The sequence below is a fragment of the Papaver somniferum genome, unplaced genomic scaffold (assembly GCF_003573695.1).
Source record: "Papaver somniferum cultivar HN1 unplaced genomic scaffold, ASM357369v1 unplaced-scaffold_158, whole genome shotgun sequence".
Lineage (NCBI taxonomy): Eukaryota > Viridiplantae > Streptophyta > Magnoliopsida > Ranunculales > Papaveraceae > Papaver > Papaver somniferum.
In genome coordinates this window covers 1709062-1718378 of record NW_020625264.1, presented here as the reverse complement: position 1 = coordinate 1718378, position 9317 = coordinate 1709062, and the positions used below count along the sequence as shown (strand labels likewise).

At 44.0% G+C, this 9317-nt stretch overlaps 2 non-coding genes across 2 annotated transcripts in view; both read right to left on the bottom strand.

The window, feature by feature from the left end:
* TRNAY-GUA overlaps positions 1 to 46 on the bottom strand; it is an 84-nt gene extending 38 nt beyond the window's left edge. The window contains exon 1 of the tRNA in view: positions 1 to 46. This exon is cut by the window's left edge and continues 38 nt beyond it. This is a non-coding gene — a tRNA (tRNA-Tyr).
* An 8822-nt stretch (positions 47 to 8868) lies between these two features.
* TRNAF-GAA lies at positions 8869 to 8942 on the bottom strand. The gene has a single exon. It is a non-coding gene; the product is annotated as a tRNA-Phe (tRNA).
* Positions 8943 to 9317: the final 375 nt, after the last annotated feature.

The following is a 9317-nucleotide window of genomic DNA, read 5'->3' as shown; positions in this document are numbered from 1 at the left end:
CAACAGATTTACAGTCTGTCGCTTTTGACCGCTCGGCCACTCTCCTAAGTAGACACTAACGTATCTACAACTACATCCTCGAACGGCAGTCAAACGGGGGCGTGAATGCGAGATGCCAGCGGAATGATCGGCCGGACAGAGGCTAGGGCTGCTTCCTTCCTCTCCGCTTACGTCGAGTCCCTCATCCTAACGGGTAAGTGCCTTCATCCCTCTCCTGCCATTTGAACCAGCCCAAGAAAACGGATCTCGGTGCACGAGGGACTTGGATATATCGCCTTCTTTTTTCTTTTTGTTTATGAAGTCTCTCTCCCGGTCTCCAATCTATGAATATGAGTCACTCTGTTCACCAGTTACCGCACCAACGGTAGATAGGAACCGAACTTCATTCGTGTCTTCGACATGAAAAGACGATGCGAAAGATGCTTTAGCCCGCATCTATATATACCCAACAAGCATTTTCGAATATCCTCTTAGTAAACACAGTAAAATTTTAATGACAAAAAGAAGCAAGATTAAAGCTAGGCGAAAGAGCAAAAAAGGGAGTGGTTTCAATAGAAGTTGCAATAAAAACTACTAGAATTCACTACATGGAACTATGTAAGTAGTTGATTTACATGCACTGAAGATTCCCCTTTTTTCAATAGATACTGGCTTTTAAAAAAGAAATAACAAATCAATAAGAAGTCGGTCGGTAGAAGAGAACCAAGGGTCAGCTTTATTCCTTGGCTTTTGACCGATGCTCTTGGCTAGCATCAAACTCAGGCTTCGCACCGGTTCCCTCGTTAGAGTCCTCATACGGGCCCACCCATGCATTCTTAAACTACGCAATAAAAACACTCTTTTCTTACCCATTCGAGTCTAGCCCTTGCGCCAGTATAGGTTGGCTGAGGAGATCTATATCCGTGTGAAACTGGTGGTCGACCGAACAGGAACTTTCTATGTCAATTCGATAAAGTGTCTATCTATGTCATTTCAAGATTTGAGTTTTGGTTCTAGAGACTCGGATACCCATGAAGGGGAAAACTGGCTTTCTTCTTTCTTATGATATTTCTCGGTATCACTCACGGCATATCATTCCAGAGAAATCCTATTTCTTACTTATCGAGATAGTAAGTCCCTTTCTTTGCTTTGCCAAACCTACGGTTGCTACGTGTTTCTTACTTAGACTTGAATTAGGTTCCTTCAGAGAATATAGTAAAGTGCTTTTAGGAAAAACAATGGTGAAGCGACCTCCCTGGGTGGACGGGAAGGCTGCAAACACTGCCGCCAACCACACAAGAGAGTGGTGTGATAAGACGAAGAATGCCCAGGAATCCATCTTTCGTCAATCAAAGAGGTAGGTGAAGAAGAAGTGGCGGTATTGAAGGTTAGGATATTTGGTCTCCTCACCATAGGATAACGTGGGGCGCCGGAGAGCCGTTAACGAAGCCGTTTTTGCCGAACACATCTCGCACCTGGGCTTGGAGAATGCTAGCGAGGAGGGGGCGACTAGGATACTAGGTCGCATCAATAACCTTCTCGCAAGGCACTGGGGTAAGGGTTACGGACCAACCATATTCAGTAAGTAGCTCTGCCTAATCTACACTATCTCCACTAGCTAATCCCGGTCCACTTAGCCTAGGACAGCTTCTCTTTGAATCAAGACCACTTGACCTTAACAGATCGGAAGGCTAAGTGCTTCGACCCCTACTTCTTAATCCATTTCTCTACCTGCTACTCTTCCTTGCCGCGGGGTAACCCCTCCAGAGTTTGATGCTAGCCAAGAGCATCGGTCAAAAGCCAAGGAATAAAGCTGACCCTACTACATGCAAGCGGGAAGTGGATCCACAACAAAAGTAGATCTAGATTCTGTCCCTTTTTTGATAGCAGGAGTACTCTGGCCAAGCAATTTTAACAATATAAAAAGCCCTTGTTACTACGACTGGCCGTAACTACAAGATGATCTGTGGAATTTCAATTGCGCTTATATTCATCACTGTAGGAATTGGGTTCAAGCTTTCCCCAGCCCCTTCTCATCAATGGACTCCTGACGTATACGAAGGAGTGCGGTTCGTTCGATAAATTCCTACCTCTATATCTATCTCTGAGATGTTTGGATTTTTCAATTAACTGTCATCGCTACTCATTCTTTTCGAATTTGCTTGCGAGAACTTGACTTCATCTCTTTCTAAATGAGTTTCTTGCCTTACTACCTCGACCTGAACCCCATCTGAATTCCATAAATCTTTCGGGACCGTGGAACTGGATTGCACATCCGTTCATATAGTTTGCCAGATGCATCTCTCTAAGGCGAACTCGTAGATCAATAATACAATGCACAGTCAACGCACAGTCTCAATTGTTCAACTTGAAGCACCAGGAAGGCGAAACCAAGGCCCCACAAGAACAACAACCCAGTACCTATTATTCGTCGAAAGAAAGAAAACTACATTACATAAGTCAATTCTCATCTTGATTACATAAGACAATTCGATGCTCGGATGTGTTTCAAGATCGAAGAAAGGCGTGACTCTCCTCCTTTTAGGCGAAGGTGGGACCAAGGAAGGACTATGTCCAGGGGACCGCCGCCCCCCCACAAGGTACATCTCGCGCCTATGGGCCGCTATAACTATCCAAGAAGACACTCGAAACTGGAACGAAACCCACCCGTTGGACTATCGAGCTAGAAGTCCTACGATAGAGGACCGGGATTCTCTAAAAATCGCCATAATAGGATAAGCTAGAGTTGCAGGAGCAGGCATATCCAGTCAAAGAAGCCGTAGTTGATCTTGTTTGAATCGGTCAGCAAAAAGCACTTCGGTCAGATCCGGTCAACGCTTCAAGGAAAGGAATAGCTAGTAGTTGTAGGCCAGGTCTGGTTATTGGCAGGGTCGAACGAAGGGATTGAGTTACTTCGCTTCCCCTGAAAATGGGTCTGGTACCGATCACTCTGTTGCAGCAGGGCGCTAGGGCCCGGTAACGTTACGTCTGTCGCTTAGGTGCTACCATGCCGCGGCATACACAGAAGCAGAAAGAACAGATTTACCCTCTACCAGAATATGATCTCTAGGTTTACCAAATCCTTCTCAACCAAATGTCTTGTGAAAAAAGGGCATTAAGTCAGGAATCTTGAACAGAAAGAGGTGGGATCGAACGGTAACTCCGTTGTTCTTGTGTCGGCGGGGATCCTGTATTTTCTGAGTCCTTATGTAAGGAATTACAAAAAAAAAAATTTCAACAAAGATGTGAATTAGGAAGGATTGGGCGACGAAATATGAACCGGAGACTTAATCTTGATATACCTCAGAACGTTCATTCCTCCAGCCCAGAATACAATTAATCCGGCGTGAGCTACGTGAGCCCCAAGTAGTTTACCGGACAAATTTATAAGTCGGGCATTCCCGGCCCACCAAGCGAAACCGGTGGTTTCTTGGTCACGACCAGCTAAAGCTAAAGTTCCATTAAAGAGCGTTTCCACGGGGTAGAACCTCCTCAGGGAATATAAGGTTTTCATGAGGCTGATCCTGAGCCGCCATCCAAGCACGAATACCCTCGTTTAAAAGAATATTTTTAGTGTAGAAAGTCTCAAATTCAGGATCTTCCGCTGCGCGCGTAGTTTGAGAATTCTCCTCAAAAAGGATAAGTTGCATTGGAATCGAGAAAGGTTAGTTCATAATTGCGTAAAAGGAGTCGATGTTACGCGGCGTTCAGTCGAGAAGTGAATGATTTAGAAGGAATAAGTAAGAAATTGAGACGACTCTTTCCATCAAAAAAGTGACATAAGTTATGTTGTATAGAAAGTAAATTCTTATTTCAGCCAGCCCATCTAGGTTCATTGCACCACTTTCTTGTGGGTCCAAGAAAACGATTAGCTTTTCGGGAAATTTCCAAACGAACAATTTCAACGAAATCTTTCAATTTCTTATTTTACTCTGTTCAACTCTATGTATTCCTCTATCCGTAGAGTACATTGAATGTACAGAAATGGCTATAACAGAGTTTCTCTTATTCGCGGGCCTATCTCCAAACCAATGCTAAAAACACGGGCAAGGATTAGTAGCAGACAGTCATTCCACTTATGGTTAATTCTCGAAGTCCTAGCATCCGGGTTCACTACTGGTTCGACTTAAGAAGCCGACGATTCCATCTCTAAAGTGCATTGGCCTTTCTCCATAGGAGAGGAGATGATGTGATCACAGATCCATTTATGATTACCTTCCCGGGAAAGAGAATCTATTCCAGTTTCAGCACCGGATCTTTTTTGCCCGATGCTTCCAGCAAGATCAGAAAAGGTTGTATTAAAGTTGCCATTTCTTCCTTCTTCAGAATCGCTTCCCATTGGTTGAGCGATTTCACATTCATTGCTACCCTCCTTTTTCTAGAAAAGGTATGGAAAAAATCCCAGATTTGAGCTTGACTATGAAAATAGCCCATTAAAGACTTTGGACGATCATTTACATGGACCCACTTTTCGTGGAATTTGTGGGAATTTGATGATCTATAAACCGTCCCTAACGAAGGATCGGCTCATCTTTGAGCATGATTCATCACTTCGTGCCGCCCTGACAAGCTTGCCAATAGCCTCATATCGGCTAAGCAGTGAATCGTGTCAAGCGTAGCTTTAAGTCCTCGAATTCTTAGTTAAAACGTCTACAACCTGCTTTTTATTGCCAGAAACCCAACTGCTAATGGCATTCCATCCAGCATAAGCATCTGGATAATCTGGAATACGACGTGGCATACCTGAAAGACCTAAGAAATGCATTGGAAAGAAGGTCGAATTAACCCCGAAAGAAGTGATCCAAAAATGGATTTGGCCTAATTCGTCGAAAGATACATAGACTTCGTTAAAGACCTATAGGACCTGCTGCCAAGTAGATCCAATTTCTGCGTCGGTGTCGAATATTCATTCTTCACTCACTGAGAATGGCAACTGGCCTCTCTCGATCTGAATGACGGCTCGCAGTTGATTTAATTGAAGCAGTTGATCTAGTAGAGGCGTATCTCACAGTTGGTTTAATGGAATCTGTCTCTCAAGGAGATGGGTAAAGTCTGAGAATGCTACAACGAGGAGGCACTGCTTGAGATCTGCTACTTTAAGCTCAACTATCTCACTAAGGCCTTAGAAGCCCTTTCCTTCTCATCTGCCCGGGAGGGGGTCGGAGCCCATGCTTCAAAAGCTGCATGCTTGTCCTCCCCAGCTTGGAAGAATGCCCTGCCGTTAACCAACCTCCCCTTGCCCATCTTCTCTACTGAAGATGGCCGTCCAAGATTCTTGTTTGCGAACCCCCGTTACCGGATTGAATATCTTCGGCAGCCACTACCCACGAAAGAAAAGAGGATATGTTTACAGCTAGGAGAGCTACTATACGAGAATGACCTGTCATCTTAGAAGGGATGAAAACTTGGGACTAGGACTCTTTTAGTCTATTTTATAGCACGATTGTTAAGAACCCTTTCTTTTTATGCCTACTAGTCTTTCTCGTTTGGAAAATTATAAACCATGTTCTACGCACGTGGATGCGCGCGCTAACGCGCAACGGCTTTATAGATAGGAGCCGTTGCTTGTTGACTCCATATTTTTCCTTTGAATTTCTCTTAGATTCCACGTACCCGAAATGGATCCGATCAAATATTTTACTTTTTCCATGATCATCTCTATTTCAGGTATCCGGTCACTAATAGACCGAGGGATAAGTAATTCGACTCATTCACATACAGATCATGAATGTTTGGAATCCATATTATGCAAGGAGACATTGCTTTTGCTAATTCGAATTGAAGGGTGATATCAAATCGGTCTATACAATGGGTTGATACGCATACATGATATGGGCTTGACTAATGATATTGGGCTACTTGAATGGGCAATGCTGCGTTGGGTGTAACAAAGCCTCCCCCCTACTGACCTCAGGCGTTGAAATCGGGGTAGCGGGCCTTTTTCGCTAAGAGACGGGAGTTTCAATAGAAGGCTGGATGCATAAGGGGTCTCCCGTCAGATTTACCAGTAGAATCGGTTAGTACTCGGCCTTATTCCCATATATTAGAGATACCCTTTCATATTCACCAAGACCTCTCACCTTTTCCACCTGCTAACCCATCTAGTCCAGCAACTTAACCACTATCACTACCCATTTCGCGATCACTTGAACCGAAACCAGGCAGAATGAGAATATAGACCTCTGGATGCCCGAAAAACCAAAAGAGATGCTGGTATAAGATAGGGTCTCCTCCTCCAGCAGGATCAGAAAAGGTTGTATTAAAGTTTCTATAGGTTTTGAAAAAGACTTTTCATGTCATTCCCATTTAGGTTCGATTCGGATCCCTCTGTTGTTTCCTTCTCCTACCGAACCTTTTCAGCGGAATCAGAGCTCTTGGGTAAGAAGGCAGGAAAAAGTTAACACTAGGCTCAGCGAAAGACGATGGAAAAGGCTACTTGTAGGCGTGTAGGATTGCCGTAACGTAATATGAATGGTTGAATGCTTCCAAAATGGATTTGAATAATGTTATTTCTTTTATCAGCTGGTTCCTCAATATCAGTTAGTTATCTTGAAAGGGCGGATTTCCACCTCGTTGAAAGAAGATCTCATTCATCTGCTGTTGATATTGACGCGAGTAAGGCGATGAAGTCAAGGTGTCAGACGGATATATCTTCCTTGGTTAATTTCACAGTTAGCAAATGAGATTGTAAATAATTGATTGATTGGTGCTCCCTTCGATTGAGTTAAAGTAATAAAAGCTAAGTTTAAAGTATTAAACAAGCTCTTTTAGAGAGAGAAACGACTGCCCCGCTGTCTCCGACATGGACTCGGTGGAATTGAATTCTCCGTGAAGATGCGGAGTACCAACGGCTAGACGGTAAGACCCCGTGCACCTTGACTATAGCTTCGCAGTGACAACCTTGATCGAATGTGTAGAAGTAGGAAGAAGAGTAGTCAAAGTAGGTGGATCCAATGCGTAGAGTCTGACAAGAGTGTCGTTCATTCAGTCCACTCGAAAAAGAAAGGGCTTCCTTCCTGGCTGGCCGATGAAGTCAAACCAAGTTCTGCGCTAATCAAAGCAAGAGCCCATTTCGATTAGGAACAAGCAGGACAAGGGCGGGCCTTCCCATTGGACCGACCCTAGGGAAGACGGAGGAGAGGCATCGGCCCCAGTGCCTTCTCATAAGTGGATAATCGTTTAAAGGAGAAATAAATGGACTTAACGGTAGGTGGCATTTCGCAAAGAGAGCATCTCCTTCTCTTGCATTTGAACCCTCGGACCCGGATAAGCAAGGGGATTCTAGTTCTGATTCAATTGCAAAGAGCGCTAGGCACCTCGAGCTTCAGTCAACACAGTCCTATCAACTTCCGGGTTTTACAATTATAGGAATAGCCTCCGTAACCGATATGGGACTCAACGGGGCCATTTTGCAAATAATTTCTCATGGATTTATTGGTGCGGCGCTTTTTTTCTTGGCAGGAACGAGTTATGATAGAATACGTCTCGTTTATCTCGACGAAATGGGAGGAATCGGGGACTTCTTAGACTCAAAACAACGCGGACACATATCGACCTTTAATGACTTGTGCTTGTGAACCTTACTTATGAGATCGAAGACTTGGACCAGACTCTTTTTTTCAGATAGTTATAGTAGACTCTCTTGTGAGCTTACTGGCTTTGGTAGAGAGATTCGGCATGGTGCTCACTGAACCTCCGTAATATCTAACAAGTCGAGTCTTATGTCGGTCATATAGAACACCAACACATAGAAAAAGGGCTGGAGGAACCCGATAGTGGAAAAGTTGACAGATAAGTCACCCTTACTGTCACTCTACAGAACCGTACATGAGATTTTCACCTCATACGGCTCCTCGTTCAACTCTTTCGAAGTCATGGATCCCTGTTCGAGAATCTCCTCCCTTCTTCCACTGCCTATAAAAAAAGTAAGGTCTTTTCTGGTGACTTATTGGCTAAATTTGCCTTGGTTAGTCTTGAAACTCTTAAATCAGTCCACCTCGCAATGCTATTCTTTCTAAGGACTGGGTACTTCTCAATGCGGTTTAGGAATTCCCTTTTGCGCATGAGGCCCGGAGGGACTCGACTGAAAGGAGAGGAACTGACGTGACTCGACCAGAGGGAGAGGGGATTTATCCACTCGAGCCTCCTGCGAGAGGCTCTTGACGAGACTCGACTGCCAAGGAGAGGGACCCGTAGGGGGTGAGACTCTACTTTCAGAGCCAGTTCCCAAAGGCCTGAATTCGATCTACTAGCTGGACCACCTGACGTAACTTACCTACTATATGGACAAAATTCAGCCCATTTTTTTCTATAAAAAGCTCATCCATCAGCTAAGGCAAACTTTTTTTTATTCAAAGTGCAATTGGATCTATAAAACCCAAAAGAATAATCCTCTTCAACTGCAATATTGGATGGAGAAATCTCTGCCCTGATGGATGAGCTTTTTATAGAAAAAAATGGGCTGAATTTTGTCCATATAGTAGGTAAGTTACGTCAGGTGGTCCAGCTAGTAGATCGAATTCAGGCCTTTGGGAACTGGCTCTTGCTTTCTGTAATCAGATTTTGACTTTCGGATGGGATATGATAAAGTAGGTTGCAACGAAAGCTATGAACCTCCAAAAAAGAAAAAGACTGAAAGGTGGGACGAGCTGCTGCGCAAAAAGAGAATAGTCAATGGAAGGATAACAAGACTGAGCTCGAGACATGGGGCAGTACGTCGGTTAGGACTGTACTGCAGAAAGGCTGAACAGCCTGCATTAATTCGTTGGTCATGGTGTTTAGTTTTTCTTCTTTTCGGGCTCGTCCCTATCTTCGCTACAGTACTCAGAACTGAAGCGCTACACCTCGTCTCTCACCCTGCAGGAACTTGAGGAAATCCGTCTCGCCTGCTGCTTAGAAGTGGATTTGAACCACTGACACAAGGATTTTCAGTCCTTTGCTCTAACCAGCTGAGCTACCCAAGCCACTTTCTTTCCTAAAGTTTTCTTCGAGCGGTCTGAGGAGAAACTGGTGAGAGAGAGAGGAGATAACTTGTTCCTTGAACAGACCAAAAACACCTCTGATTCCTAAGTCATAAGAAAATTCAGGGTATAGGCAGGAATCGTTGAATCGAGCTCATGGATTTATCTAGGACATTTATGGTTTTTTCCGTAGAAATAGTATTCTTGCTTATTTCGATGATCCCCGATACAGAAGAAACAGTTCGGGAATTACTAAATATGAGACTCTAGAGATGCATTCTATTGTAAAGAAAGAGGATTTTATTGAGTATCGAAGAGCAAAAGAATTTATGACCTGGGAACTCGGCTGTATATTCTACAAATGAAGGGGAAGGGGAT